Source organism: Etheostoma cragini, chromosome 6, assembly GCF_013103735.1.
Source record: "Etheostoma cragini isolate CJK2018 chromosome 6, CSU_Ecrag_1.0, whole genome shotgun sequence".
Lineage (NCBI taxonomy): Eukaryota > Metazoa > Chordata > Actinopteri > Perciformes > Percidae > Etheostoma > Etheostoma cragini.
This window is the reverse complement of record NC_048412.1, coordinates 9222338-9231748: the sequence shown is the minus strand read 5'-3', so window position 1 is coordinate 9231748 and position 9411 is coordinate 9222338. Positions and strand designations below refer to the sequence as shown.

Genomic DNA, 9411 nt, shown 5'->3' with positions numbered 1-9411 from the left:
TATTGTTAGGCGGAGTACTCTAGCTGTAGTAATAATGATGCGAGCCCCGCAGGAAGTTTTGTACTGTGGTATTAATACCAGGAAAGTTTGAAAAAAGGGTGAGGGGCAGTGGTGGTGATAGATGGGTCCAATAAACACAGGACTTTCACACCGGAGACCCTGTGTCCTGTTTTAAATCTATCTGAAAATGACAGTAAATCACGAGTTATCATAACTTTAGAGAACCGGGAAGTTCGTCACATTCTGCATCACCTGTAATTACGCTGTATACGTACGCGCGGAAGTGAAGTAACAAAGTTACTGATTTGAACCCAAACCTCAATCTTAACTATTGGTTAATAGTTTTGTCGCCCTTCACCTTACCAAACGGTACGTTTCACAACATTAAATCGCTGTAGTGCGGAGTTTCTGTCTCCTCCACAAGAAACTCTAAGTAATGACAACAAAACTGTCAGCGCGTCCACATGATACAAGCCTTCTGTGATCACGCACCACCCCCACCCCTCCTCCACGTAGTTACTTGTAGTCAAGGAGGACACGGAGGATTAAATAAACATGATGGACTCTTCGGTTTCTGAACACAGCCCTGCTGAGAAGTACAGAGAGGGTTGTGTGGAGCTGAGAGTCTTAATTAGCTTTGTGTCAACTCATTTGGCAATGGCTTGAATGTAAAAGACGTTCATTAATATAAAAAAAGTCAGCTTTAACAAAGTCTTTAGGAGTTAACAACTTTGGTTGAATGGTTTGGAGAACTTGTTGCAACAAATAGTTACACAATGATACCCGCTAAAAGCAAATACTGTATTTCCCAAAATTCTGAACAATCACTTTAAGGTTTTCTGATTTCCTAAGTTACTAGCTTACCAAGAGGAAACCCTTATTGATTTAAAGATCATTTTACTTACTATAACTTGGCTACAGTAATTTTAATCTTTAATATGTGCAACTGAAGAGAACCCCAGACCCTTTTCCATAGTCCAAGTTCCAACATGTATTGTTTTACAGTCCAAAATAAAGCTAAAAGGGATAGTGGGAGTTAGTTGAATCTTTTTGAACAATCACTAAAACGTCAAATGATCCATCCTTAATTCCTGTAAGAAACAAAGTTTAGCAAAAGAGAAATGATAGAAGGCCAATAATCTACTCTACTCCCTTGTGTTGTTATAGATTTTCTGAGGCCAGATTAAGTGTAGGCCTATCTAGAAATATAAAATACGTTTAGTGTCTACTTCAGAACAAACATTTAGCATATTTGTCATGGGGAAGAAATAGAACATTCTGCAATGTACTGTAAATCATTAATTTATGCTGATCAAAATATTATCATTTATTCATTTGGCTTCTAGACTGATTGATGGCTCACAGCGGAGCGGAGATCTTATTCTTCCTTTCATTTGAAAGCTCCGGCGTTTTTTCAGAGCTTTCCATCTCCCCCATCTTTATTTCTGTTGGCAGGCTCGTCTCATTCTCTCTGAACATCGTTCGTCTCTCACAAGGAGGCTCATTGTCCTGGAGGAGAAGGTTGGTTTATGGTCCACACAGAGACAAGTGGCAGAAGCACATTCCAGAACTTATTGGTGGCTATGACTGCTGGGGTCGGTTCCCTTTAAAGTGTAAACAGACGCGGCTCTTCCTGTTCTCTAGATGTTTTCACTGCTTTCTCATATTTCCAAACATGATCACATTCTAATTTGCAACCATGGCAACCAACTCTATTGTGCCAAACCTAAACACTGAGGAAGGAGCACTACCTGAAAGTGAAATAGACATCGTTGGCGGTCACTCAAGTCATTTTGTCTTTACCGGAAGCATCTTTCATTCATATTGTATGGTTCTGGCTTTTCTTTCGTTTTTCCTCCTGTCTTGTCTGCTTAGTCATTTGAGTCTGTGCAGGAGTCAGTAGGCCTTCTGGGAAATATAGTTCTGAACAAACTTATCATTTCTACTTAAAGCTCAGCTTTATTTTGTATGTGCTTGTGTGTGTTTGTGCAGTGTCTACATGAAAATGTTTCATGGCCTGCTTTGATCAACAAAAAAATTTGAAAAGTAATAAAGTTTTGTAAAATAAATCAAATCATATGTCAAGTAAATGCACACGGTGTGCTGATAGCTTCTGGCCAAACTCATCCATCTTGGTGGATGTTGATGAAGTACTTAACTATACAGGAGCAGCATTGTTTTATCAGATGCAGGGCCTGCACACTGTCAGAGGTACACCTACAGCAACTCATACAATGTGTCCAATATTTCACAAATGAAATAAAAGCTATTAAAATGTCAAAATAAGTAGACTGACTTTATAGGGAGAGTGGGCGTCTTTAATTTCTTTCATTTCCAGTATATCATTTTTTTTCTTTAAGCCTTCTTTTGCAATGTAGTAAACAGTTACGTAAGCTTTGTTTCCATCTACACGTTTATATCCAAATTAAGAGATATTGAATGAAAAATGCCTCATGGAAACAGTAAATTTGATGAAATTTCATGAATATCGACTCAAAGTAAATACGTTCGGTCTCATCAGATGTAATCTTGATCGATAAACGGCTTATGCGATAAATGCTAATGGACGTTATTTGCAGAGTAAATAATGAATTGCGATTCAATTGTAGGTCATTTTATTGTTTCAACCCGCCACAAAACAAAGAAGAAGAAGTTTTAATTAATTTCCGCCCAGTATTTCCTCTCTGTCTGCACACATGGCGGTTGTCAACAAAGACAGATGGAAGTGGACAAACGAGGAGAGGAGAGACCTTATGAATTTAATTTCTTGGAAAGGTTACGACAAGCTGTGGGACGTCCTCCGGAGTAAATGGAAGGCGCTCAAACAGCGAGACATGTCTCAAAAAAGAGATGTCTTAGAGCGGTGCCAGAGGGAAAATAAAAGGCAAGTTGCATCTGCATCGTCATAGCGATGTGTTGATAGCGTTTTTGATTTCTTATTATAGCTTTATACCGCTATCAGCTGGCACATAAGCACTACAACTTGTGGAATGTTGATCATTTGTTGGTAGACAACGCAATCCATTTTGTCTAGAAAAACTTTGTTCACAAATGTTAGCTTGAATGTTGTACAATTGAGTGCACTTTAAACACTTTAAAATGTTTAAAATCCATTCAATATACCAATTTGATCGCAAAACAGCATGTGACCAAACTTCAGATAATTTGATTGACAAGTGAATGGAAACTTAGCTAGTGATAGTTCCAATGTTGCTGAGGACTCTGTCTCTGTCTCAGGGTTCAATGTGTACACTGGTTGCCCACATCAGGTGTTCCATCAAGATATATTAAGTTTAAATTAAGGTATACATATTATTTTCACATGTTGTTGGGAGGTTGAACTTTCAAGAGAAGGGTTCAAAGAAAACACGATTAACCTTATTTTGTGCCTTTGCTAGGCCATGATAGAAGGGTTGAAACAAACAACCCATATGGTCGTATGGTTTGGGTTTTCATGGACTTGCTGGTAATGCAAGAGATTGTGCTGTCGGGTTTAGAATCAACAACATACTTTAACACCAATTGAATCAGCTGCATCTCTAGAATGAGACTGATCTTTTTAATGTCTGAAAAAAAAACACATCAGGTTAGGTTAGCCTGGATCCAGACACCGCCAACATCTCATAGTTTCAAATAGATCTGTTGTTCTGCCTGTTCAAGGCTGTTGCCGGGAGCAACTCGCGGTTCGGTGTGTTGCCCAAGGACACTGGGACACGTGGACAGGAGAAACCGCCAGCCTTGTGATTAGAAAAACTAACCCCTCTCTTTAACAATAAATCTTTTAACATGAACACAATGTCAGGCTGAATTACTGAAGTGAGACAAAAGGGCAATTCAGTCTGATTATCAGGTACAAACCGGCTACATCACCGGCGTGTAATCTGTGGGTTTGAAACTGTGTGGAACAATTTCACAGAAGCAGAGATCTATCCATTTTAGCGCCCATTGTTATGCTATCAGATGTCACGTGAGATCACATTAACTTACCTATGACATGAGCCTTTGGGGGCTAGCCTCTCCTTCTTCAGCCAGAGTTCCTCTACAGAGAAGCCCTAAGGGGGCTCTAACCTCCGCCCTGACCACAAAACCCTGCTGTAACTGCCTGGGTGAACTGCCCGTGGAAGTGGCAACAAATCCGTGGCACCCAAATTCCACAGGGCGTATCCTGCACTTCCAGCTCACTACTGCTGTAGTTTGCTATTGCTTCTTCCTCACATAAAGTATGCATCATCTACCGTGTCTTCCTAGAGCAAAGTGAGCTTGCAAAGAAAACAGACTGCAGAGTAACCGGACAAGAACAACAGGTCAAAGACTTTCTCAGCACAGGATTAGAAATTGCTGATCGTCTTTTTCCCAAAACTGGGTGTCCTCGACGTGAGCAAAGACATTTTCACTTTACACCTTCTCTGCTTTGTGGGACTGCTGTCCATAGATGTGACCCTCTGGCTCTGTGAATTATGAGTTATCTGCAGTTTAACTGTATTTCCTTGTCTATGTGTATCTTCCTTGGATTATCTTGTTATTGTTCCTCTCAGACAACTGCTCGCTATGTCGGGAATGCCGGGGATTTGACTTAAATGTTGGTGTTTAGCTCCTTAGTGCATCATTAGGTTTCATGCTGACTGATAATAAATTCATCTCTTTGCTAGAGGAAAAAGACATCCATGTAGACAGAAGGGGCATTAAAGCATTTCAGCTGTGCATGAGTATCTACACTTTGTAATATTTGTCTTTTTGCCCATAACTTCATATTTACCCTGATTTCTTTCAGAAAATGAACCTGACTGGCTGCACCTTGTGATATACTATTTTGCATTTGAAGAAGGTTTTCAGAACATTTGGTAATACTGGGATACAATTTAGAACAGTGGTTCCCAAACTAGTTCAAGGACCCCTAAAATGACCAACCCACATCTGATAACATTATGTCTCAGAGTCCCACATCTGATAGGGTTTCAGCATTTAAATGTTATTGTAATTGTGTTAGTTTTGAATGAAATTATAGAGACAAAAATAATCCCTCTTTTTCCTGGGGACCCCCTGGAACCTCCTCTAGGACCCCACTTTGTGAACCACTGACTTAAAGCATTTAGAGCCACAACATTCACAGCTGTAGCACATTCCCATCTACTTTATACTGAATCACCAACTCTGAAATCAATTCTGTCGTAACCTGAACCTTTCTTACCTGCTGGCACAGTGTCTTGACCAAGCAAATCCCTTCAGTGTGTGTCCATTGCAAATCAAGTCTCAAACAAATGCACGCGGGAATGTGGACTGGCTAAACAGCAAATGGCTGGAAGCCATGTTCACAATGTGAAACCAAAGAAATGTAATCTCTCCACAGGGACAAAGACAACTGATCCACAACTAAGCTCAAATGGTATTGGTCCTGTAAAATTACCAATACAGCAGAATGAGGAAGACTCAAAGTTCCTTCAGAAGTTACTCAGAATGTCCAGACTGTCCTGTATGCTATATTTCCAACCACACTGATGTGACCCCTTTTTTCCATTTGAGTCACTGCCAGTGCACAATATTGCACAGATTGCAAAAAAATATTTAAAAAAAACCTTAGGCATAGATGCCCTACCAGGGCATTCAATTCTGATTGGCTACCCAGGCCACAAGCTTTTTGCACAAATACACTCTGGTAGGAAACTGGGCCACAGGCCTCATGCTTTTAAGCTACACAATATGGTGCAGATAGTATGGTAAATAATGTACTTTCTCATACGTAAATCAGCTGAAACTGACACACAAGCCTGGAAGGTTTAAAAAACAAAATGAATGGAGAATTGTAGCTGGGAATTCTGGAGGAAAAACCTGCTGCAGAAAATCAATCTTCCAACAGGGCAATGACCCCCAAAACACAAAGCCAAGACCGATACAGAGCCCAAACTTCAGCTGAACTGAGAATGCAGGCAAGCCTTGACATTTTCATTTTGCTCTTTTTTTTATGTTCACTTAGCTGAAGCAATTTAGTGAAGTAAGAAAAGATAGGGCAAAGAATTAGCTGGTTCCAGATGTGCAAAGATAAGATTATTCAACCCAGGCTCACAGCTGCAAATGCTACCAAAGGGCCCTACCAATTTTCTCATCATATTCAGATAGAAGAAAGTTTTTTGTCTGAAGTGTTAACGCTACTGCTTTACTCAACATCACATTGTCTATTACCGCACATCGTCAAGCCTTCTGCTGTCAAGGAACAACTATAACTGTCACATTCACGCTTACCAAATGCAAGTCTTAAAGCTGCATTAATCAATATTTTTGATATTTACAATGGATCAAATGACTACGTTTAGTGTCTAGGGATATCTTATAGTTAAAGAAAAAGTGCAATTTCCCTGAGCTCGTCTGAACTTGGTTGAGACCAAAGCAGAACTAAAAGGCGTGTAAATATTGGAATTAATTCACATGTGTACCTATTGATAGGGTCAACTATGAGGACTGGTTGGTTGAGGATTGCAAAGCTGAATCATGTTTACAACTTTCTAGTTCTCCTTTTGTTGATTTACAGTGCACTACATCACTAGGATTCTTACTGCACAGTAGCTGACATCTGAGAGAAGACTTTAGTTGCTTGACTACCTTTTACTGTCTCCTGGTGGAATGCTTTCCTCCGTGACACTACAAGAAACACTGAATTACCTTGACATTGTTGATTTGCCTCGTCCTTTTTTTATTGGCTCCAGACAAATACCGGTCAAAGGACAAATTTATTTTCACAAATCTGTGCACCCGGGCTGCATTTGTAGTCAACGTTGACAGTGGTGAGGAGTGGGATTCATATGGAACATATTTTTGTTGTTATGAGCGGTGAAGGCTGTCCAGCTGCCTACAGAGCAAGAAATGTACAGGATCGTATGATCAAAAACCACAGAGTTGTTACTCTCCACAGCTCCAACCAGTGTCTCTCTCCCTCTCTGTCTTACTCACACACACACACACACACACACACACACAAACACACATGCACAAGACAAATCCCGCACATAAACAACTGGATGCACACAAGGACACCCAGCAGGCACACACACACACAAATTACCCCCACTTGCTCACATGCACGCACAATTAATGCTGATATAAATCAACAGCCCAATTTTCTTTTGGAGCGCGGAACAATTTCTTTCTCCAAAATTCCACAAACTGATCTGCAGTAATTTACGGTGTGTTTTCCACCGAGGGGAGTGATACCGGGTTCTGGGCTGTATAGTTGCTCTGCCATGTTTATTTTCATTTCATTTTGTTCTGCCTCTAATAACACTTTACCTTGGTGATTTAAAGGAGGCTAAGAGTGGTTTTGGAATACAACCAGCTGTGTGTGTGTGTGTGTGTGTGTGTGTGTGTGTGTGTGTGTGTGTGTGCGTGTGTGTCCTGTAAGTATTAACCTATTGAATCCTCTTCTGTACTTCTTCACTTTATTCAGCGGTATGTTTTCAATGAGGTGGACTTCACCTGTTGTACACTGTGCACCTGTCATCTCCCCACGTACAGTTTGATCAAAATATAATTGGCAAGATTTTCTTGAATGGTTTATTACAATTGTACAACATATTTTTCCAGCTCTTAGAAGGTAATACATTTGTTTCTCTAAAGAAGCTCCTGGAACATGCTGTGTAGCGGTACATGCTGTGCAGTATTGTATACTGTATGTTATGGCTCTGCTAATGCTAATTGCCGCTTTTTATCTCATGTGTTTCGTTGTTCAAACCTAAAATTACCCTAAATTTGGCTCATAATTTTGAATAAAGGTGTGATAGTGTCAAAAGAGTCTTTTCAAGGATTTTAAAGGCCATGTTTTGCTTTTACTGTCTTAATAATAACTGTGTCTCGTGTCAAAGCCTGTCTATTGCCCTCAACTCAAAGCCCAGTAATTCCTACTAAAGACATGAATCCTTAGTAACTGAATACACACAAATATCTAGTTTCATCTTTAAAAAGGCTCGGTCATTTCCCCAAACAGCTGGGCACTGTAGTCTTTGGCAAATGTTAACTCAAACAGGAGGAAATTGGTTTGTGCTGGGGACTATCTGCAGTGAGGGATTAATACACATTTGGTGCTCTGATGATTATATAGAGGAGCAGGACGGTGTATGTGGGATTGCCTCAAAAATAACGCTGCCCATGGTCATCCTAAAATAGGCACATGTCATCCAGTGCAATGGTGTAGCTCACTGATGTGTTTTTCAGTAGTTTTCAAGCTTTACGGCACAGATCAAAGATAGTATACTGTATGTTGTCCATTGTTTGCTGCAATTTGCAGATTATCCCTTAAGAAAAGAGGGAAGGAAGGAAAAGACAAGAAAAAACAATGCTATGACCAATGGCTGAAAACTGTCGGCTACATGTGCTGAAATGAGCAGTACTGTTAATATGCAAAGACATGTTGCTGACTGACTTGCAGTCCACTCAGGGCCAAAACCTTCAAATACTTTGAAAAACCTTTGCCTGGTTCAACAGGTACAAGAAATAGTTCATTAATCTCACACATGCTGTACGTTGCCAGCTGCCACTCAGGCAGTCAGTAATAGTCACTCATCAGTCAGCCAGTCAATTCTTCATTCTGTCAGCCACGTTAGCCAGCTTGTCAGCACCCAACTGGCCCATCAGCTGGCCAGTTAACCAAACACTGAGAAAAAGAAAAGAAACAGCCAACTAGCCAGTCAGTCAAATCAGATGCCATCATGCCAGTTAAGACTAGTTTTCCTTAAGGAAATCTGATTAACCATGAAATAGAAAGCGAGAGAAACAGGAGGCTTTGTGAACCATGTGTGGAGCACGCAAATGTGTGTGAGCGAGTGAATGAAGGAAGATATGTATCTGTGTGTGTGTCTGTGTGTGTGTGTGCGTGTGTTATGTGTGTGTGTGCAGGCAGATCCCAAAGTTATTTTCTGTAATACCCCCAGTTTCATTTCAGGTTTGGTTTGGGTCCAGGTGGTTGGCTTTAATGTAGTCCAGATGGGAGACGCAGAATGGAGAGTGGCCAGATTTTTTCCAGAGTTTCGGTCGAACCAGGGCTTTGCTAATAAAAGCAGAGGAGATTTTCACAGTTCCGCAGACAAAACCTCGCATTCTAATTCTCGAGGGGGAACGGAGAGCGAGCGAGACCGCAATGTTATACTTTGTTTTTATTAAAGGGGGTGATTGACAGCTTGGAGGGAATTTTCCAGCATTAAACCAGGGGTCTTATTGGAGAGGACAGAGCAGAGAGCACAGGGACCTGGCGAAGCAAAGCAGCGCTCTGGCAAGCTGCTACTGACTGAAGGCTTGGCTTCTCTTCTCATTCTCTCTCTTCTTACCATCTACTTCGTTTTCTCTAGTCCATCTCTAACTGAGGAAAAGATTGCTAAAGTCTGTACCTGCTCCTCCGCCTTGCCCCACCCTCCTCTCGTCTCGGCTCGT

The 9411-nt window shown here is 40.8% G+C and overlaps 1 long non-coding RNA gene across 1 annotated transcript in view; it reads right to left on the bottom strand.

The window, feature by feature from the left end:
- Positions 1-5475, bottom strand: part of LOC117945701 — an 18698-nt gene extending 13223 nt beyond the window's left edge. The window contains exons 1-2 of the long non-coding RNA XR_004656870.1: positions 5465-5475; positions 5048-5052 (exon numbers count right to left, since the gene is read on the bottom strand). This is a non-coding gene — a long non-coding RNA (uncharacterized LOC117945701). The remainder of the gene's footprint in view (positions 1-5047; positions 5053-5464) is intronic.
- Positions 5476-9411: the final 3936 nt, after the last annotated feature.